Raw genomic sequence first — 24,186 nt, forward strand, 5'->3', positions numbered from 1 at the left:
CCCAAAAATGTATTCCAAATGGATAAAAAGTCCTAAATGCAAAGAACAAGATTTGTAGAATAAATAAAGGATAATCTAGTCATTATGTTGCTGTAGAATAATAACACAAGTTACAAATTACCCAAACCACTACAATGGAAAAGCCTGATAGATTTGAATAAAATTAGTGTTTTTTAAAAGAGCACTATACAAGATAAGTTAGACAGTGCAAAAATATATTTCCAAGCTAATCATGACTAACGATTGGTAGCCAGGATACATAAACAACTCTTTAAATCCATAAGTAAATTAAAGTAACTCAATTTAAAAAAAGAAGAAATGGGCAGTTAACTCAAAAGACAGAAAACCCTAAAAATTCAATAAACATAGGAAAAAATGTTCAATGTTGCTTAGAGTAAAATAAAGTTTTAGAGCAAACATATATATTTCACAATCTCCATTGACTTAATTCAAATTTTAAAGTTTAAATTAGGTTGCTTTTATTTTCATTTGTTCTGCTTGTCTAAATATGGAAAAGGATATGACAGTGGCTCACTGTTAACCATATAATCTGTTACAACCAGTTTGAATATTACTATGGCATCACCCAGTGCAATAGATGTGTATCTTTCATGACCAACAATTTCAGTTTTGGAGACTTATCACTGAAAAAAAAACTGTTTAATTTTTTTTTTGCAAATTTTTAATAGAGAAAAAAAGAAACTATGTAACTTTTCTTCAAAGGGGAAATATTAAAGTATATATCACAATTGGGAAAGGAATATCATACAACAAAATAGACATGAATACAGAGTAATTTAAAATAAATAAACTGTGTTTAGTTGTATCAGTGAAGATAATTGTCAAGAAAGTCAATAATGGAAGATACAAAACAATCCATGCACTACATCGATTTTTATAACTACTAATAAAAATACAAAAATAATTTACTGATACCAGTGAATATATTATATTACAAGACTATGGGCAGGGAGGATATGTATAGATTTAAAGGTTTTGATTACCTCTTGGGAGGAAGAGAGGGAAAGGAAGAGAATAATGGTCTACTGAATCTGTAAACCTTTCATTAAAAACATTGATTCAAATATGAAACATGTTAACATCTTATATGCTTATATACTTATGTTCACAAAAGGCTTCTAGAAAACATACTCTCTTTTATATTACTTTGTCACAGCTCTTATAATTGCTTCTAGAGTTTTCAGCTTTCACAAAACCTATGGCATTTCCCTGTCAGCAAGAAAATAATCAGCATTTAATTTAAAGATGAGTTTTAAATTGTTTAATTTCAATTGGACTAAAAGTTATACCTTGTATTATTGTTAGGTAATCCATAGTATATTCAGTTTTCATCTCTTAACTCAGCACAAACTTTAAATTGTAATTTTAAGACAATATGAGTAAACAATTCTTACGTTTCATGTTCAAGATGGTGAGATTAAACATTTTCTGAATCACACAAAGAAAAAAAATAGTCTGTCCTTGAGAACAAAAATACTTTTGTAGTTGTGATTTTTTTTCCAGGTGAAAAAAAGAGCATATTTGATTAAGCTACTAGAAAAAAATCATCATTGTAAGACTCAATTTTATAGCAAGTAGAAAATCCTTATCCACACACACATACAAACACAGTAAAACAACAATAATAATGGTAAAAATACCAGAGAAAAGAAAAACCTTATTGCTCATTTTCTCCACATGTAAATGGGTAACAGTATTTTATCATTTGTCTTTAACATTGCATTCAAAGTAAAATGAATAATATACATAAAAGTAATTTGAAATGTAATACTAATCAAGGTTAATGTTAGTAAATTGGATCATATTTGATGGGTACTGACATATGAGGGAATAAATTTAGTAAAGTGGAGGGAACAAATTTCAGACTTTTGTGGGTTAAGGAGTGAATAAAATGAGGAGGAATTTTATTATAAATATAATAAGAATTAACTCTTGGTTAATAAAGAATATACAATTTCAAGGAAAGAGAGTTTGGAGAATATAAAGAACAAATCAGTTCTGTATTTGTAAATTTTTGTATTTCTAATGCATATTATTTTATTATACAAGAGAATTTGTTTAAAAAATAATATATAAACCACGAAGACTATATGGATCCCACTGGCACCTTGAGGGAGTACAGATCAGGGTTAAAGCAATAGTTTGAAGGACAGTGGAAAGTATTGGAAAAGCTGCTTATGGGAACATGCAGTAGGTGTCAAAGAAGTCTTAATAAAATGTTGGCACAACACTTAATGATATGCTAAAATACAGTAAATTTTGCAATATATATGTGTATTTTTATAGACTATTTATTTATTTAAAGACTGACAATTTTTGAAAGTTAACATGACCACAGGAAGAAAAAATGTTTAAAAATGGGCAATTAATTAACCTGTCATAGAGGCTTGTTACCAACTTTCAAATGAACCAAGGCATCTCAGGGATTCCTAAGGAACTGGGAAAATTGACAGAGGCCTAAGAACACAAATATTTGGCCAACCATCCACAACTACAGTAGATACCAGGCATTGACTAACTTGTTCATGAAGGATTTGATAGTGGGCACTCAGGAAACTAAATATGCAAAGTCATCTTCCAATTATATGTTTCTGAAATGTTTTTACAGGGTAAAGAAAGAGGCAGGGAGGCCTTTAAAATAATAATAAAAGATCCAGGTGAAAGGTTATGCAGGCCCTGCTTTGGACTAGTTTCAGAGGGAAGAGAAGGACTCAGTAAGTAGAAATGTAAGAGTAAAAATAAGAACTAGGTAGGAGTCAAGGATAGCTATAAAAATTTAAACTTGAGGGATGGGAAAGTAATCATTTCAAAAATGAAAATGAGAAGTCCAGAAGAATAGCATCCTTTGGGCAAAGTATTGATTCAAGTTGACAGAAGGGCCACCAAGTGAAGGTATCCCACCTCCAAGCAGGCTGAACTAAGGGAACTCAGGAGGGAAGCCAGATAAAAATTTGAAGCAGTAAGGCAAAGCCATTAGACTGAATGGGCTTTTAAATAATAGGATAGAAAGAGCAGATCTGGATTCAAAACTAAACTTTTTCTATAAGAAAAAAAATGAATGAGAGTCAAGAGAGTATATGTGGAACTACGAGAAACAAGAAATACTAGTCATTTAAGAAGTGATCATTTAAACTTTACATAAGAATTAACTCTATCTTGTTTTATTAACCTATATTTTGAAGTGTGTTCTTGAAACTTTGTGTCATGTTATTATCTAATAAACTCATTTTAGGGAAATAATAGAGAAATGGGTGCACAGATATAGACAACATATCCTTAGCAGTTTATTAGAACATATATATATAAATTATAAATCAATCATCAAATACAATGTGTAAATGCTTTAAATCTAATAGTAGAATGTACATGAATGAATCCATGTATGCCATAGTACTAATAATCTAATAAATTAATAAAGATGTTATTTAAAAAGTGAAAATCTAAAATTAGAAATGGTATATACCTAAAATCATGACATGAGGTACATTGTAGAATTTCCAGAATCTCCCGCCAGACCTTACTTCATTTACATATCAGTAGGTGTTTACCACTGCAAAGCCTCCCATCAACCTAGGGTAAGAGATGGAGAGGAAAACAGCCATTCTCTCCTTCCCTCTGTTTCTGACATAATTGGTTTGGCGTCTGCCAGTCACCAAGGACACACTAATGGAGTTCCTCCCAGAAGGGGCCGGTGAGAAGGAGAGAGCATGCCATGGTGGCAGAGTGTGAGTGGTGGCCGAAGGAGACAGATGGGGCAGGGCCTAGCCAGGAAATTTGAGCAAGCTGTGAACAACAAAAGATGGCTTCTTCCAATGCACCCTGTTCCTTGGCACTGGTTTCATAGGATATTCTTCTCAGGCTGGGAACACTCTTTCCCCCAGAGTTACATCTGCCTTGTAGTATCTAGTGAACTTGAAATCTGTCTCATGGGTGCAGTATTTGGGTGGGCTGCCCCTATAGGTGGTAGAGAAACAGTGGGAAAACTCCCTGTGGATGGTGGGGCTTCACCTGGGGATTCTCCAGTGGGGATTCAGTCTGGGGTAAAGTGCCTCTAGAGGAGTGGAACCCTCTGCAGAATTGGGGGAGTGTGGGGACACCAGAGGCAGTGGAGTTGGCCCTCCACAAAGTAGGGGACTCTTTAGGGGAACTGAGTAGTCAGGGCGGTAGGATATATGAGGTGGCTGTTCTCAGGGCATTGGAAAGGGTTACCAAGGACAGAGATGCACTTCAGCATTAATTGGAAACACAGGAAGATGAGTTGTGGGATTACCTGAAAAGGGAAGGAAAGCTATTGAAAACCAAGGTTGTGTCACTGAGAGGCATACTAGTAGTGAGGGAGGAAGCAGAAAATGAGAGGGGCAAGAGGTATGGGGAAGGTGGCGGAAGGGGTGGTGCCTTTAGCCCTGGAGATGGTAGAGGAGGCATCAAGGGAGGAGCCAGGGGAGGCTGAGGGCGTGGGGCCAAGGGTAGAACCATTGCCAAACCTGCGCCTGAGGCACCAGCCCCTCCCTGTAGGAGGCCCACGCTGGTGTAGCTAAGAAAATAATGGAACCACCATGAGTTCCTCAGAGAGAAGAGCAGCCCCCTCCCCAGGTTGTGGAGCACTCCATGCTCTTCCCCTACACCCAGGCTGAGTTGGTGAATTTGAGCACCAGGTTTTGAGAAAAAACCTCAGAGCCTCTGCCTACATGGTTTTTGTGCTTTTAGGATTTAAGAGTAGAGGATATTATTCTTTCTGGGTCATAAATGGGTCTGACTGGCTTCCTTGATGACTCACACCTCTCTCCAGCAGATATTAAAAAATGCCCATCATACCCCAGGGAATCATGCCCTTTTAGACTGGCTGACAGAAACCCTGAGGGCCATTTGGCCTAATCTGGGTGATTTACCAAGCTTTCCCACTAGCTAGAAAACATATGGAGAACTCCAGCAGATTTTATGGGAGTTTGGCATGAAAAATATCATCCATAATATGAACCCAATGAGGAGTTTTTTACTGTGAGGATGAGAAATCTGGTGCTCCATACAGCTTCCCCATCCCTCTTTGGGTCCCTGGTGACTATTCTTGCCCCCCACATAGGGCAACCTGTAAGTGGGGTTACTTGTACTATAGCAGATCTTGGGGAGGTTGAAATAATAAGAGAATGGAAGGAAATATAGTGGAACTGAAATAAGAGGTTCAAAGGGCCCTGTGAATATCTGGAGGACCCAGATGTCAGTTGATTTTGTAAAGGCCAGGGCAGCGAAAAAAAAACTTGATGGACAGCCCAACAGAACCTTGCTACAGCTGTGGCATCAATTAAAGTCACAGCAGCGGTTCGACCAAGTACCAAGACATGGAAGCCAGAGGCAAAGACCCATGTCTGGCCCATGTGCCTGCAGGACTTCCTGGCGATGAGTACTCAGACCCCACCTGGGTCCCCACCCTCAGAGGGAAGTGACTGGGCATTGTGGTTAGATACATAGGGGTCAAGGCCCCACTTTGAGGGACATGGTGGGAAAAGAGGCCACATGTAGAATTAATAATTCATTGGTCCCAGTGAATGTACAATGTGTCCTGCACTGGTGGACAAGGAGCTGAACATTCTCTGATTTATGGCAACCCTGAGAGGTTTCCTGGGACCCTTGCTGTGATAGATTGCTATAGGGGTAAGGCAATTAGAGTCAAGAAGGCTCAAATCCTATTGAAAATAGTGCATTTATAGCCAAAGAAGTATACTATGTACATTGCTCCCATCCCTGAGTATATTTTGGGGGTGTATCCTGCAGGGCCTGTGGTTACAGACCACTCTATGTAAGTTCAGACTGAGGGTACATGTGGTAAAGCAGTTCTGAAGGGACATGTTCAGCCCCTGCCTGAAGCTCTGTCTTTACCTCGGTGGGTGACAAATACTAAGCAATATAAACTGCCTTGGGGGAGGGGAGGAAGAAATTAGAGAAACTCTACAGGAGCTGGAGAAGATGGGCATCATAACGCTCACTCATAGTCCTTTTAATTCCCCAGTGTGGCCTACTGGTATATGCCCATGGATTACAGAAAATTGAATAAAGTAACACTCCTTCTGCATGCTTCTGTCCCCTCTATAGCAGACCATATGAACACCCTCAGTCATGAACTAGGGATGTATCATTATGTTGTGGACCTTGCTAATGCTTTCTTCTCTATTGACATAGCACAGGAAAGTCAGGAACAGTTTGCCTTCACATGGAAGGCAGGCAATGGACATTCACTGTCCTTCCACAGGGATACCTCCACAGTCCCACCATCTGTCACAGACTTGTAGCCCAGGACTTGGGCACATGGAAGAAACTGCAAACAGTGCAGCTATATCACTACATTGATGATATTATGCTCACGTTTGATTCTCTTGCAGATTTAGAAGGGGCAGTTCCTAGACTGCTACAACATCTACAGGAGAAAGGATGGGCTGTGTACAGCACCAAGGTTCAGGGACCTGGTTTGTCAGTAAAATTCTTGGGGGTTCTCTGGTTAGGTAAAAGTGAAGTTATTCCTGAAGCAGTCATAGACAAGGTCCAGGCTTTCTCTACCCCTACCACTGTGGCAGTATTACAAGAGTTTTGGGGTTCTTTTGGGCTACTAGACAGTATTTATCGCACACTTGGCACAAATTCTGAAGCCCTTATACTGGTTGGTACAAAAGAGCATCAGGTGGGACTGAGATGAGACATGTGCAGATGCTTTTACTGCTGCTAAGTGGGCAGTCGAGGCCATACAGGCCTTGAGTGTAATGGACTCATCAAGGCCCTGCTATATATTCATGTAACAGAAGATGGTTATGGATGGGGTCTTTGGCAGTGGCTTGAATGGACAAGACAACCTATTGGATTCTGGTCACAACTATGGAAAGGATCAGAGGTCTGGTACACCTTGATAGAGAAGCAACTGACTGCCATGTGTCACACCTTGCTGGCTATGGATCCCATCATTGGAACAGCTCCAAGCATGATAATAACCACCTATCCCATTGCAGAATGGGTGTGAGAATGGACCCAAAGGCTTATTACAAATGCCTACACTGGCCAAGTGGGTTATGTACCTACAGCAATGTAGCACCCTCTCCACTAGCCCCTTAAATGAATAAATCTATTTATTGGGGCCAGAGACATACATCAGTGGAAAGCAGGAAGAACTTGCTTTTGAGCTATTGGTGGCCAAGAGCCCTTAACAGGAGAAAAGAGGCCCTCTTCCTGAAGACAGTTAGTATACAGACTGTTCAGTGTTGGGCAGCCCCCAAAGTGGAGGGCTGTGGCTTTCCATCCTAAGACTGAGAAAATACGGATGGAGGATAGGGAACGGAAGAGCAGTCAACAGGCTGAGTTGTGGGTAGTATGGCTTGTAGTAACATAGGATCCCTCCAGAATAATTGTCTGCATTGACAGCTGGGCCATCTATCAGGGCTTGACCCTGTGGCTACCAACATGGTATCATAACAAGTGGATGGTTGGTCACTGGCCCCTTTGAGGGCAAGAGTTGTAGCAAGACCTATGGGCTCTGATTAGACTAAGTTAGTTACCATATATTATGAGACTGGCCATTTGCCTTTGGCATTCCCAGGGAATGATGAAGCAGACATATTGTCCCAGGTATGTTGGCTAGATGGAAAGCCTGCCTCTGATGTAGCCCAATGGTTACATCAGTGTTTGTTGTACAAGGGCCAAAAGACAATGTGGGCTGTAGCCCAACAGTGGGTCTTGCCATTGACCTTTGAAGAAGTCAGCAGAGCCCAGAAAGAATGGCTTGTGTGCTCTAAGAGAGACTTACACTGAGTCCCACAGCAACATGGGACATTAGTAAAAAGGCCAATACCTCTTGTTAGGTGTTGTAGACTATATTGGGCCTCTTCCCATATATCAGAAGGATATTGGTATGCCATGACTTGTGTGGACAGAGCTACTGGACTATTGGTTGCTTTCCTGTACATCATGCAGATCAGCAAACCACCAAAAGGGGCCTAGAGTGACTTTTTTGCAGCCTATGAACAGCTGCAGGTGATTGAGAATGATCAAGGCACCCACTTTACTGGACATGCATTTTAAGAATGGGTACAGCAATTGGGAACAAAGTGGAAGTTTCATGTACCATATAACCCTACTGGGGCAGGCATGATGGAGAAGTACAGTGGTTTGTTAAAATATGGCCTGAATCAGACACCAATAGTCTACAGGGCCAGTTAGTCCACTTATGGAAACTGCTATGGCTTTTGAATGAGAAGCCCCAGAAGGGGGCACTGATTTCTGTGTACATGCTAACACACATTGTTGCCTCTCCTATACAGCTGCATGTGCAAACCAAAGAGGCATTATTGAAGCCAGGATATGGCCAGCAGAGCAACATCCTGTTGCCAGCCCCAACTTCATTAAACCCTGGAGACTCTGTTGAGTGGACATAGCCCTGCACCTTTTGACACATGGACTGGAAATGGCTGGCCCTTCTGGCACATTGGGGGAAAGACCTGGAAATTAGCCTCCTGTGTGTTCCTGAAGTAACAGCAGAGTGGCCCCCAAAGATCATGATAGTGTATCCAAAATGGCTGGGCGATAAGAGCATCTTATGGGGAAGTTTTGTTTTGTCATTATGACCAGTGCATGTACCTCCCATACCCTTATATATTGTACCATCTGTAATTCCTACAGGGAGGGCAGTGAAGGTCTGGCATGCTAGACCAAGAAAAGTCCCCATTCCTGCTACTTTCCTATCATAGGACCACTCTCTTGCATGCATTCTACATGATGAACAGGATTTGTCTATGCTGGTGTCATTAAAACATGTATTTTATCACCCTTAAGATTATTCTCTTACAGTCCTCGCAGATTGGATCCTTCTTCTAGCCTCAGCTGCTGCTTGCTGAGTGGGCACAGAGCTCCCCACTGTTTCAGCTGCTGGCCTCCTGTGGAATGGAAGAGTTATGGATTTAATCTGAGTCGGACTTTGAGCCCAGCTGGATCCTCAGTCTTGAGGATCGTCATGATTTTATTGCTATCTGTACTTCTGTTATTGTGTGTTATTAGTCTGCTTTAGCTTTCTCATACAGGGGCCATTGCAGAAGATAGGGGGTGCATAGATTGTGAGGTGAGAATTCTGGAGGGATGAATTATGGGGTAAATTGCAAAATCTCCAGAATCTCCGGCCTAGCCTTAGTTCACTTACATATGAATAGGTATTTACCACTGCAGAGTCTCCCATCAATCTGGGGAAAGGCGTGGAAAGGAAAATGGCCATTCTGTCCTCCCCTCTGTTGCTGGTACATAATTGGTCTAGTGTCTGCCAGTCACGAAAGTCCTGCCAATGGAGCTCCTCCTGGAGAGGGTATGTGGGAAGTAGAGAGTGCACTATGATGGCAGAGCATGAGCAGCAGTCAGAGGAGACAGATAGGGTCAGTCCAGCTAGCAAATTTGAGCAAGCTGTGAGCAATAAAAATGTTTTCTCCCAATCTATCCTTTCCCCTGCCTTATTTCGGTTTCACTGGTTTCATTGGGGATTCACCCTTGGCCCCCCAGAGCTACACATGGTCTGTCTCTCTCTCTTTTTCTCACACACACAAACACACACCATAGAGGTAGATAAAATGTTATGAGAGAATATGTGCAAGGCTATGACAGATAGACTCAAGAAAAACACATGCAACCATCATGTGTTTTGACAAGTTTCTATTTTCCTATCACTGAAGGCAAAGTCTACTTTGTGGACTGCATTTGGAACAGAGTCCTTTTTGAAGAGCAGTGATGTATTTGAAGTAAAAACAGGAGTTGTCCTAAATGACTGTTCTCATACCCAGAACCTCACAATCATTTCCCCAAAGAGATATTCAAATGACATTTTGACCTCACACAGAAATCCCAAGATGATCAAAGAACAACCACTTCCCACAGGTCCCCTCTTTCCAGAGGACTCCGCTTTGATCTCAGGCCATTTGATCCCTTAAACACTTCAGCCATGATAGCTAGGGAGCAAGGACTTTTCAAAATCCTACGAAATTGCTTGGTACTCAAAAGAAAAATATACTGGCTAAAACCAAATGTGGGGTGAGGGTGCTTTCTATTTTGTATTATTTGAACTGGAGCTTCCACATAAGACACTAATGAGGCTTAAAAAGGGGGAATCAAAATCCCCTTGCTTTTGTTCTCTTCTTTAAATTAGAAATAAACAAATTCAGATGAGCTATCTGCTTTTGAAGAAAACTGCAAAAGTGGTAAAGAGACTCAGATGTAACATGTTCTCCAGAGTACATTTGAAGAACCTTTCTTATCTTCCACACATTTTTTTTCAACATGGGTTCACCAGGATTTCTTTGCTCTGTTCGTACATATACTTGCTCACCAGAAAGGTCTCTCAGACATGGCCACACAATGGCTCCTTAATGCCTTACCAGTAACATATCAATCTACTTATCAGCTTTCTCATATGTAAGATATTTCCCCATTCCAACTGAGCAAGAAAGCAATACAGAAAAAGTAAAAGCAAACAGAAACCCAAAGAAAGAGTCTCCGAATGGCAATCAGTATGTAGGGTCACTTTTATTCCACTGCATGTAATAAATAATGTATTTAGATATTTGAAAATCAAAAAGGGGTTTAAGATTTTCGGTTTGGAAATGTTCATGCTTCTTTTACCAGTTCTTAACTTTTGGCCGTCAGCATTTTTTTTTTTACAGAGATTTGATAACTCTTTGGTAATTTGGTAAATATTTGGTAAAACCCCCTCTCTCCTCTCAAGCAACTCCCAACCATAAATGAAAGAAATAGCAGATGTGACAGGATTAAGCTTTATTGAGAGGAATCCCTGCCTCACAAACTACAGATCTCAGTGGTCAAACTAGCCCAGAGAACACAGATGGACTACAGGCCAAAATTAGGAAAACATAAGGTAGCACTTTCCCTCTGCCCTCACTTCCAAATTCAATTTTAAAATTCCCCTGACCTCAGAGAGTTTCATAGCCACTTGGAAACCCAGCCGATATCACAACAGAGTCTAAGAAATAGCCCACAGCATCTGTACACTTTATTCCTTTCTATGTGATCTGAGTAGCAGAGTCATCTCTCAATACAACAAAATACATTATGTTGTTTGGAAGTTGGGAAGAAAAATGAGTGAAGTTTTAAAGTGTAAATTTTGGGTGGATAGAACTCTGGCAAGGAGAAATAACAAGACCCTGTGGCAGAACTTTGGTTTATGACCATGAGTTGCTCAGACTGACAGCAATTCTTAAATGTGGAGAATGTCGATCTGTGTTACACTTGAGTTGGTATTTCCTCAGACCAGTATTGTATAAGGACATTAAGCTGAAAGTTATTAATGCATTGTCAAGCTGTTACTTATAAAGGCACATCATGGAATGTTAAGGTGTTTAGTTAAAGGACTTAAAATACTCTTTCTTAGAGCCATGAGGCATCCACTGAAGTTGGTGTTTTTTTACCTCAGAGGGCAGTTGTTAGATGGAAACACACAGACATGCTCAATAAATTTTAACTACGAGAGATGAAAATCCAAAATATCTATTAAGAGAAATAAAACATAAAAGTCTTTTCACTATCTTGTTATTTGTTTTTTGTAAAACAAAAAAATGTGAAAAATCTGTATTTTTTCATGCCCTTGAAAAGCCTTCATTTTTGTGAAGACATTGAATTTCTTTTTTAAAATCAATAGTTTTGAGAGGATTAAAGATGGCAGTGTGAGAGGAGAGACAGAGGCTTCCTCCTAACACTGGATACAATTAGAAAATTTAATTGGCACAACTAATCCTGAGAGAGCAACAGGAAAGAGGACGCGTCAGACTGCACACACCTGGAGAAAAGAGCAGACCTCACGGAAGAGGGTAACTTACCAGAGCTGTGGCTCAGCAGGACCTGAGCCCCTCCCGCAAACCAGCTCACCTGTGGGAGGAAGAGAAACGGAGCAGGGAGGGAGTGGAAGGTTTGGGACTGCTGAATACCTAGCTCTGAAGATCTGCCCTGAGAGCACAAACCTACATTTCATGGTGCTATCATGAGACTCGCATGACTACCAGGTTGGAAAATTAATACAGGCAGAGTTCCTGGGAAGACTGGGATTCCAGCTGCTTGTGGAAAGCAGGGATCAATATCTGGCTGCTCTGGAACAAAAACTTATACCTGAACCTTGTCCAGAGTAAAATTGTTAATACAACTCCAGAGAAAGATTTAAATGATATGGACCTCATGACTCTTCCTGAAAGGGAGTTCAAAATAGAAATAATCAACATCCTAATGGAGGTACAGAAAGACATCCAAGAACTCAGGATAAAATTCAGGTCAGAGATCCAATCGTTAAAGAACACGATGGAGGGTATTAAAAGCTGGTAGGATACGGTGGAGGAGATAATAAATGAAATAGAAACTAGAGAAGAGGAATACAAAGAAGCTGAGGCACAGAGAGAAAAAAGGATCTCTAAAAATGAAAGAATATTCAGAGAAACTGTGTGACAAATCCAAGCGGAACAATATTCACATTATAGGGATAACAGAAGAAGAAGAGAGAGAAAAGGGAATAGAAAGTGTCTTTGAGGAGGTAGTTGCTGAAAACTTCCCCAATCTGGGAAGGACAGAGTCTCTCAGGCCATGGAGATCCACAGATTCCCCTACACAAGGGACCCAAGGAAGACAACACCAAGACACATAGTAATTAAAATGGGAAAGATCAAGGATAAGGACAGACTGTTAAAAGCAGCCAGAGGCAGAAATAAGATCACATAAAAAGGAAAGCCCATCAGGCTAACAACAGACTTCTCAGCAGAAACCTTACATGCCAGAAGGGAGTGGCATGATGTATTTAACGCCATGAAGCAGGAGGGCCTGGAACCAAGATTACTTTATCCGGTGAGATTATCATTTAAATTTGAAGGGGGGATTAAACAATTTCCAGACAAGCAAAAGCTGAGAGTGTTTACCTCCCAAAAACCATCTCTGCAGTCTATTTTGGAGAAACTGCTATAGATGGAAGTGTTCCTAGGGTTAGATAGCTGTCACCATAGGTAGTAAAATCATGGTAGGGAGGGTGGAGCAGCTGATTGTGAGGCAAATGCAAAATTAAATTGACTATCCCCAAAGCCAATCAATGGATAGAGAAAAAGTATAGAATCTGATACCTAATATATAAAGAATGAAGGAGGAAGAAAAAGGAGGAAATAGAAAAGAACCTTTAGATTGTGTTTGTAACAGCATAATAAGTGAGTTAAGTTAGACTTTTAGATAGTAAGGAAAATAACCTGGAACTTTTGGTAACCACGAATCTAAAGCCTGAAATGGCAATAAGTACATACCTATCGATAATCACCCTAAATGTAAATGGACTGAATGCACCAATCAAAAGACATAGAGTCACTGAATGGATAAAGAAACAAGACCCATCTATATGCTGCTTACAAGAGACTCACCTCAAAACCAAAGACATGCACAGAATAAACGAGAAGAGATGGAAAAAGACATTTCATGCAAACAATAGGGAGAAAAAAGCAGGTGTTGCAGTACTAGTATCAGACAAAATAGACTTCAAAACAAAGAAAGTAACAAGAGATAAAGAAGCACATTACATAATAATAAAGGGCTCAGACCAACTAGAGAGGATATAACCATTCTAAATATATACGCACCCAACACAGGAGCACCAGCATATGTGAAACAAATACTAACAGAACTAAAGGAGGAAATAGACTGCAATGCATTCATTTTAGGAGACTTCAACACACCATTCACTCCAAAGGACAGATCCAACAGACATAAAATAAGTAAGGACACAGAGGCACTGAACAAGACACTAGAACAGATGGACCTAATAGACATCTATAGAACTCTATGCCCAAAAGCAACAGGATATACATTCTTCTCAAGTGCACATGGAACATTCTCCAGAATAGACCACATACTAGGACACAAAAAGAGCCTCAGTAAATTCAAAATGATTGAAATCCTACCAACCAACTTTTCAGACCACAAAGGCATAAAACTAGAAATAACTTGTAACAAGAAAGCAAAAAGGCTCACAAACATATGGAGGCTTAACAACACGCTCCTAAATAATCAATGGATCAATGACCAAATCAAAATGGAGATCCAGCAATATATGGAAACAAATGACAACAACACAAAGCCCCAACTTCTGTGGGACGCAGCGAAAGCAGTCTTAAGAGGAAAGTATATAGCAATCCAGGCACATTTAAAGAAGGAAGAACAATCCCAAATGAATGGTCTAATATCACAATTATCGAAATTGGAAAAAGAAGAACAAATGAGGCCTAAGGTCAGCAGAAGGAAGGACATAATAAAGATCAGAGAAGAAATAAATAAAATTGATAAGAATAAAACAATAGCACAAATCAATGAAACCAAGAGCTGGTTCTAATAGATAAGCCTCTAGCCAAACTTATTAAGAGGAAAAGAGAGTCAACACAAATCAACAGACTCAGAAATGAAAAAGGAAAAATCACGACGGACCCCAGAGAAATATAAGGAATTATTAGAGTACTATGAAAACCTATATGCTAACAAGCTGGGAAACCTAGGAGAAATGGACAACTTCCAAGAAAAATACAACCTTCCAAGACTGACTCAGAAAGAAACAGAAAATCTAAACAGACCAATTACCAGCAAGGAAATTGCATTGTAATCAAAAAACTACCCAAGAAAAAAAACCCGGGCCAGATGGATTTACCTCAGAATTTTATCAGACATACAGAGAAGACATAATACCCATTCTTCTTAAAGTTTTCCAAGAAATAGAAGAGGAGGGAATACTCCCAAACTCATTCTATGAAGCTAACATCACCCTAATACCAAAACCAGGCAAAGACCCCACCAAAAAAGAAAATTACAGACCAATATCCCTGATGAACGTAAATGCAAAAATACTCAATAAAATATTAGCAAACTGAATTCAAAAATATATCAAAAGGATCATACACCACAACCAAGTGGGATTCATCCCAGGGATGCAAGGATGGTACAACATTTGAAAATCCATCAACATCACCCACCACATCAACAAAAAGAAAGACAAAAACCACATAATCATCTCCATAGATGTTGAAAAAGCATTCGACAAAATTCAACATCCATTCATGATAAAAACTCTCAACAAAATGGGTATAGTGGGCAAGTACTTCAAAAAAAAAAAGGCCATATACGATAAACCGACAGCCAACATCATATTTAACAGCAAGAAGCTGAAAGCTTTTCCTCTGAGATCAGGAACTAGACAGGGATGCCCACTCTCTCCACTGTTATTTAACATAGTCCTGGAGGTTCTAGCCAGGGCAATTAGACAAAACACAGAAATACAAGGAATCCAGATTGGTAAAGAAGAAGTTAAACTGTCACTATTTGCAGATGACATGATATTGTACATAAAAAACCCTAAAGACTCCACTCCCAAACTACTAGAATTCATATCGGAATACAGCACAGTTGCAGGATACAAAATTAACACACAGAAATCTGTGGCTTTCCTATACACTAACAATGAACCAATAGAAAGAGAAATCAGGAAAACAATTCCATTCACAATTGCATCAAAAAGTATAAAATACCTAGGAATAAACCTAACCAAAGATGTGAAATACCTGTACCCTGAAAACTATAAGATACTCTTAAGAGAAGTTAAAGAGGATACTAACAAATGGAAACTCATCCCATGCTCCTGGCTAGGAAGAATTAATATAGTCAAAATGGCCATCCTGCCCAAAGCAATATACAAATTTGATGCAATTCCTATCAAATAACCAAGAACATTCTTCAATGAACTGGAACAAATGGTTCAAAAGTTCGTATGGAAACACCAAAGACCCCGAATAGCCAAAGCAATCCTGAGAAAGAGGTATAAAGTGGCGGGAATCTCACTCCCCAACTTCAGGCTCTACTACAAAGGCATAGTAATCAAGACAATTTGGTACTGGCACAAGAACAGAGCCACCGAGCAGTGGAACAGATTAGAGACTCCAGACATTAACCCAAACATATATGGTCAATTAATATTTGATAAAGGAGGCATGGACATACAATGGGGAAATGACAGTCTCATCAACAGATGGTGCTGGCAGAACTGGACAGCTACATGTAAGAGAATGAAACTGGATCACTGTCTAACCCCATACACAAAAGTAAATTCAAAATGGATCAAATACCTGAATGTAGGTCATGAAACCATAAAACTCTTAGAAAAATACATAGGCAAAATTCTCTTGGATGTGAACATTAGCAACTTCTTCATGAATATATCTCCCCCGGCAAGGAAAACAAAAGCAAAAATGAACAAGTGGGAGTATATCAAGCTGAAAAGCTTCTGTGCAGCAACGAACACCATCAACAGAACAAAAAGGTACCCTATAGTATGGGAGAATATTTACATAAATGACAGATTGGATAAAGCATTGACATCCAAATTATATAAAGAGCTCATGCTCCTCAACAAACAAAAAGCAAATAATCTAATTAAAATATGGGCAGAGGAGCTGAACAAACAGTTCTCCAAAGAAGAAATTGAGATGGCCAACAGACACATGAAAAGATGCTCCACATCGCTAGTTATCAGAGAAATGCAAATTAAAACCACAATGAGACATCATCTCACACCAGTAAGGATGGCCACCATCCAAAAGACAAACAACAGCAAATGTTGGCGAGGTTGCAGAGAAAGGGGAACCCTCCTACACTGCTGGTGGGAATGTAAATTAGTTCAACCATTGTGGAAATCAATATGGAGGTTCCTCAAAATGCTCAAAATAGACTTACTATTTGACCCAGGAATTCCACTTCTAGAATTTACCCTAAGGATGCAGCACTCCAGTTTGAAAAAGACAGATGCACCCCTATGTTTATCACAGCACTATTTACAATAGCCAAGTAATGGAAGCATCCTAAGTGTCCATCAGTAGATGAATGGATAAAGAAGATGTGGTACATATACACAATGGAATATTATTCAACCATAAGAAGAAAACAGATCCTACCATTTGCAACAACATGGATGGAGCTAGAGGTTGTTATGCTCAGTGAAATACACCAAGCAGATAAAGACAAATACCAAATGATTTCACTCATCTGTGGAGTATAAGAACAAAAGAAAAACTGAAGGAACAAAACAGCAGCAGAATCACAGAACCCAAGAATGGGCTAACAGTTACCAAAGGGAAAGAGACTGGGGAGAATGGGATTGTAGGGACTGATAAGGGTGGGGAAGAAGAAAGGGGGTGTTATGATTAGAATGTATAATGCGGCTGGTGGGGGAAAGGGGAGGGCTTTGCAACACAGAGAAGACAAGTAGTGATTCTACAACATCTTACTGTGCTGATGGACAGTGACTCTAATGGGGTTTGTGGGGGGGACTTGGGGTAAGGGGGGCCTAGTAAACATAATGTTCTTCAAAAAAATAAAGGTTAAAAAAAGCAATAGTTTTACTGACACAATACTATGGCTTGATGCATACTTGTATGACATACCCATACTCCTCCTGAGGAAAATTAATGATACAGTATGATTTTATTTTTAATCAGTGCAATTCTTACTTTTAAGCCAGCATAAATCATGTATTGACCATTAAAGTTAAAAAAACTGATGGTATTTAATCTTTTAAAGATGTACAAATGAACTGGACATAATCAGAAATGTAAGTGAAAAAGGAATATTGCACTAAGTAGTTCAAGTATATAGAAAAAATCAATTCATTCTTTCATTTACATACTCACCATGCAGTTTAATACCTACTATGTTCTGGGTACTGGATCCCTGCAAATGAAGAATGAAAAAAATAAATATTTTCCTCATATGATGTAATAAAGTCACTGTAATTCTTCCTCTAAAACTTGATATTATAGACTCATACATGTTTGCAAGACTGTCATTGAAAATAGAATCACAGGAAATGAATAGCAAGTGAATAACACAGCAAGGATTATAAGCGCTATCCCTTATTCTATTTAATATTTGCAGTCCTGCAAACATTTACAAATACAACACAAAGCAAAATTGTTGCATTTTCCTAATTAGATTTTGGCAATTTAGAAACAAGGATTAAGCCGCAGCTCACTTGAACGCTCAGTTATTGATACAGACAACAAAACAGTATGTTTTAAAATAATTTTGAATTGTGGACATGTATTGATGACAGTGAGTCAGACTTAGATTTTTTTTCAAAATACTGCATTAATTTGCTTATTCCTTGCTTAGAAAAATATTCAATTGTATTTAACATGGTGTTGCATTATAAAGATAAAAGGCTGGTCTAAAAAGTAAAGATACAACAAATGAACTGTGTATATCACCAGTATTTAGCCCAATTCAATATTCATATTGTATGATAACATATTTTATACAAAAGTAATTTATGTTTTATAATCAGACAATGGATGGATTTTAAGATACTGTTCCAATTAAATTGCTTATAGACAAATTATGTTATAAATGTAAAGTGGATTCCTGGATGGATTACATTTTTGAAGGTCAAAATTATTTTTTTTTCCTACACAACAATATACACAGCAGTGGCAATAAAACTCCTTTAAGGTTCTGAGACCCCATTCCAATGTATGTGTTGGGGCAGAAGGTCTCCCCACATACAACCCCAGGCAATTCTCGCACATCAGCAGGGTGTCTGAGGCTGACACTATCTGTCAGGAGACAGCACCAGATTCCCCAGGCTAAGGGCTGCATCCTACAAGACTGCCCTCCACCACCCACTCCAGATGCCCTTTGCATGCCTGTGGGGAAATTTCAGTATTTCCAGAATCTCTCGCCTGGCCTTAGACCATTTACATATACTGCTGCAGCTCTGGGGAAAGGGGTGGAGAGAGGCTGTTCTCTCCTCCCCTCTGTTATATAACTGGTCTGGCGCCTGTCAGTTGCTGGGGATCCACCTGTGGAGTTTCTCCCAGAAGGGGTGGGTAGAGAAGGGAGTGTGCTCTGTGGCTGCAGGAGGATGGGGAGCGAAAGTGGTGGCAAGAGGGGACGAAAAATTGTGAGCAATAAATGGGTTTCTCTCAGTCTAGGTTTCCTCAGAGTGATTCCCGTCACACTGGTTTCTTAGCCCAGGGCCAGGAGCTCTGCTTTTCCCCAGAGCTACAATGCCCCAGGCGGTTCCCTGTGCTTCTGACCTACCAGCTACAGACTGGAGGTTCCCACGACCTCCCTCTTAGGTTTGATTAATTTGCTAGAGTGGCTCACAGAACTCAGGAAAACACGTTTCCCAGTTTAATAAAAGATACTGTAAAGGATACAAGTTAACAGTCATATGAAGAGAGACACAGGGCAAGGTCCCAAATGAAGGAGTGTCTATCCTTGCAGAGATTGGGGCCTGGCTCGGTGGCACATGGAAGCACCCAAGCATCCAAGCTCTCCCTGACTGAGAAGCAGGATACAAGAGAGCAATAAGCTCCTGTCAGGGGTTTTTGGGAGGGCTTCACTGTAAAGTCATGATTGACCCAATCATTGACCATTTGCTGATTCAACCTACAGCCCCTACCCTTGGCTGGGGAGCAAAAGTCTGTCATTAACATGACAAGACATCCATTTTACCTTTAAGACTCTGCTGGTGTTAAGAAACTGGATGAAGACCAACCATACCTGGGAAATCTGTACGTGGTCATCTAAATGACCAAATGCGTACTTCTTATGACTCATTATAGTGCACAAATAGACCCTTCTAAGTGACTTACTCTAATGCTAATAGCTCTAGTGAGATAAATTCTGTCCAGAATCCTGCTTAAGGATAACAAGTGTCTAGGTCATTCTCTGCTTTACTTAATTTTTCCTATCCATAGTTTGATCATTCCTTTGCAATCTCCCATTATTCATGAAAATGAGTTGTTTTTTTATTTAACTTTGGTTTAGGCTTTAAGTAAAGTGAGGTTCCACAAACTGAAAAAGCTACTATAAATCACTTCCATTTAAATTAAAAATAACAAATTACCATGTGTAGAAACTATCCTGGTTGAGAATAAACTTGGTTACAACATGGCTATAATTTATATTCTTTACCATTGCAGTAGTAACTTAACATCCCCGGCTAAACACATTCTTCAAAGATTTTGAATGAATATTGTGGAGATTAATAACCAGCACTTAGATGATTAAGAATTTAACTGTACAATGTGCAATGTAGGTTGTCTTACATGTCAACAAATTTTCAGATGTAAAACAAAAAATATTGTGTATTTGTATTAAAATAGGTGCTTCATATATTCTAAGAAAATTTGAAGTCAAGAAATCAGTTGAATTTTATTCCCTTACCTATTACTAGAATTATTAAAGAACACTATAACAACTCAAGGAAGCCATGCTCCAAATGTTTTTCTGAAATCTTTGTTATAAGATAACAAGAAATTAATTATAAAAACAAACACTGATTGTACACTTACTACATGTTGGGATACTCCAACTTTACAGAAGCCGACTCATTTCATCTTCACCTGATAGTATTTTTATTTTCTTTTATTTGGATATTAAAGGAGAGTTTTCAATGTAACCACCAGAAATTTAGGCCAATTATTTGGCTTTTATATTTGTGGATTACAAACTGCAAGCATTTGCTAGCCTGACGCACTTTTTCTCCAGCTGGTGACAAATACCAAATGTCTTATTAATGGTCATTTAATTTAAATCCTCCTTAGAAATCTAACAGAGCTTTTTCAAAGTAAAAAAATTATGTAACATTGAAAACTAAAATTATTTAAGTGTTTTTACATGAGTAGATTCTTCTGTCAGTTTGATATAACTAGACATGTTTCATATAACCTATAAATCTCATAGAATTTAAAAAAAATCAATCAAATGTTTAATTCATTATTTGTTATAAGGCCGCATAGTTTCTTCCTTAAGTCCCTATAGCCTGCCTTCAGTTACCACTGCTACATTAGTTTCATGTAAAGAGTAAGCTGACTCTTACTGTTATAAGTAACAGTTCTTATGTCTCTAATGGGGTTTTGAAAATTATTCTATAATTTTGCCAACTCTGACTTTATATTTCCTAATAAAGCAATTTGGAAAATTTACACATGGCTTTCCTCTTTTGTTTTCCTCTTCTTTGTCTTATCTTTTGTTAATAATTTTGCTCTCCTTGACAGAACTTTTCTTCAGACTTAGTATCATTCTTCCTGAGAAAACTGGTTTAGAGCACACACACACACACACACACACATGCACCCACACAGACATACATACATGCACACCATTCCTCTCTAGTTTAGAAAAAAAGAAGCTGCAAAATTCCATGCAAAAGCATTCTCCTGGGCGTGGAGCCAAGATGGCGGCATGGCATGAGTAGGACAGTGGGAATCTCCTCCCAAAAACATATATATTTTTGAAAATACAACTAATCCTAAAAGAGAGACCAGAAGACACAGGACAACAGCCAGACTACGTCAACACGTGCGAGAGGCCAGCACCTGGTGAAAGGGATTAAATACAAGCCCTGGCCCGGTGGGACCTGAGCACCCCTCACCCCAGATCCCGGCAGGAGGAGAGGAGTTGCAGCGGGGAGGGAGAGGGGGCCCAGGGCTGCTAATCACCCAGCCCTAGCCATCCGCACCAGAGTGCAGAAACAGTGCATGCGTGGAGGGCTGGAAACTAGGGAAAAAGGGCAGCAAGACCTCTGAGCGGGTCCCAAAGCCGACGCCCCTGTGACAAAGAAAAGCGAGGGCTTTTTGAAAGTCTTAAAGGGACAGGGATGCAACAGCTGGACAGAAACAACACAGGTCACAGTCCAGCAGCTGGAAATCCCAGGGAAAACTGGGCGCACTAACCCCCTGGGCAAAAAATTCATATGGAAACACCAAAGACCCCGAATAGCCAAAGCAATCCTGAGAAAGAAGAATAAAGTAGGGGGGATCTCACTCCCCAACTTCAAGCTCTACTATAAAGCCATAGTAATCAAGACAATTTGGTACTGGCACAAGAACAGAGCCACAGACCAATGGAACAGACTAGAGAATCCAGACATTAACCCAGACATATATGGTCAATTAATATTTGATAAAGGAGCCATGGACATACAATGGCAAAATGACAGTCTCTTCAACAGGTGGTGCTGGCAAAACTGAACAGCTACATGTAGGAGAATGAAACTGGACCATTGTCTAACCCCATATACAAAAGTAAACTCAAAATGGATCAAAGACCTGAATGTAAACCATGAAATCATTAAACTCTTGGAAGAAAACATAGGCAAAGACCTCTTAGACATAAACATGAATGACCTCTTCTTGAACATATCTCCCCGGGCAAGGTAAACAACAGCAAAAATGAACAAGTGGGACTATATTAAGCTGAAAAGCTTCTGTACAGGAAAAGGCACCATCAATAGAACAAAAAGGAACCCTACAGTATGGGAGTTATATTTTTAATGAGAGATCCGATAAAAGCTTGATGTCCAAAATAAATAAAGAGCTCACATGCCTCAACAAACAAAAATCAAATAATCCAATTAAAAAATGGGCAGAGGAACTGAACAGACAGTTCTCCAAAAAAGAAATACAGATGGCCAACAGACACATGAAAAGATGCTCCACATCACTAATCATCAGAGAAATGCAAATTAAAACCACAATGAGATATCACCTCACACCAGTAAGGATGGCTACCATCCAAAAGATGAACAACAACAAATGTTGGCGAGGTTGTGGAGAAAGGGGAACCCTCCTACACTGCTGGTGGGAATGTAAATTAGTTTAACCATTGTGGAAAGCAGTATGGAGGTTCCTCAAAATGCTCAAAACAGACTTACCATTTGATCCATGAATTCCACTCCTAGGAATTTACCCTAAGAACGCAGCAATCAAGTTTGAAAAAGACAGATGCACCCCTATGTTTATTGCAGCACTATTTACAATAGCCAAGAATTGGAAGTAACCTAAATGTCCATCGGTAGATGAATGGATAAAGAAGATGTGGTACATATACACAATGGAATATTACTCAGCCATAATAAGAGGGAAAATCCTACCATTTGCAGCAAGATGGATGGAGCTGGAGGGTATTATGCTCAGTGAAATAAGCCAAGCAGAGAAAGAGGAATACCAAATGATTTCACTCATGTGTGGAGTATAAGAACAAAGGAAACAGAGGGGCGGAAGATGGCGGCGTGAGTAGAGCAGCGGAAATCTCCTCCCAAAACAACATATATCTATGAAAATATAACAAAGACAACCCTTCCTAGAATAAAGACCAGAGGACACAGGACAATATCCAGACCACATCCACACCTGAGAGAACCCAGCGCCTTGCGAAGGGGGTAAGATACAAGCCCCGGCCCCGCGGGAGCCGAGCGCCCCTCCCCCCAGCTCCCGGCGGGAGAAGAGCAGGCAGAGCGGGAGGGAGACGGAGCCCAGGGCTGCCGAACACCCAGCCCCAGCCATCCGGGCCAGAGTGCAGGGCCCTCGATACTGGGAAAACAGGGCAGCAAGAACAGTGAGCAGGCACTGGAGGCTGGGCGACAGAGGACATAAGAAAAGCGCGCGACCATTTTTTTTTTTTTGCTTTTTTGCTGCTTTGTTTTGGCGAGCGCTTTTTGGAAGTCTTAAAGGGACAGGGACCCCAATACTAGGGAAACAGGGCAGAAAGACCGGTGAGCAGAGGCCTGAGGCTGGCACCGGAGAATAAAGAAAAACGAACGACCACCTTTTTTTTTTAATTAAAAATTTTTTTTTTTTTAATTAAAAAAATTTTTTTCTTGTTTTTTTTTGTGGTCGTTGTTTTGTTTCGGCGGGTGTTTTTTGGAAGTCTTAAAGGGGCAGGGCGGGTCACTTAATCCAGAGGTAGGGAATCCGGGATCTCTGGGCACCCTAACCCCTGGGCTGCAGGGAGCAGGGAGGCCCCTTATGGAGATAAATAGCCTCCCAGCAGCTCCTGCTCCAACGCGACTCCACCACTTTGGAGTAGCTGCCAGAGCCAGGCCACGCCCACAGCAACAGCGGAGATTAACTCCATAGCAGCCTGGCAGGAAGCAGAAACCCTGTCTGCGCGCAGCTGCGCAGCACAAGCCACTAGAGGCCGCTGTTCTCCCAGGAGAGGAGGGCCACAAACCAACAAGAAAGGAAGTCCTTCCAGCCGTCACTCGTCCCAGTTCTGCAGACTATTCCTATCACCATGAAAAGGCAAAGCTACAGGCAGACAAAGATCACAGAGACAACACCAGAGAAGGAGACAGAC

The sequence above is a fragment of the Manis pentadactyla genome, chromosome 2 (genome assembly GCF_030020395.1).
Source record: "Manis pentadactyla isolate mManPen7 chromosome 2, mManPen7.hap1, whole genome shotgun sequence".
NCBI classification, from domain to species: Eukaryota; Metazoa; Chordata; class Mammalia; order Pholidota; family Manidae; genus Manis; species Manis pentadactyla.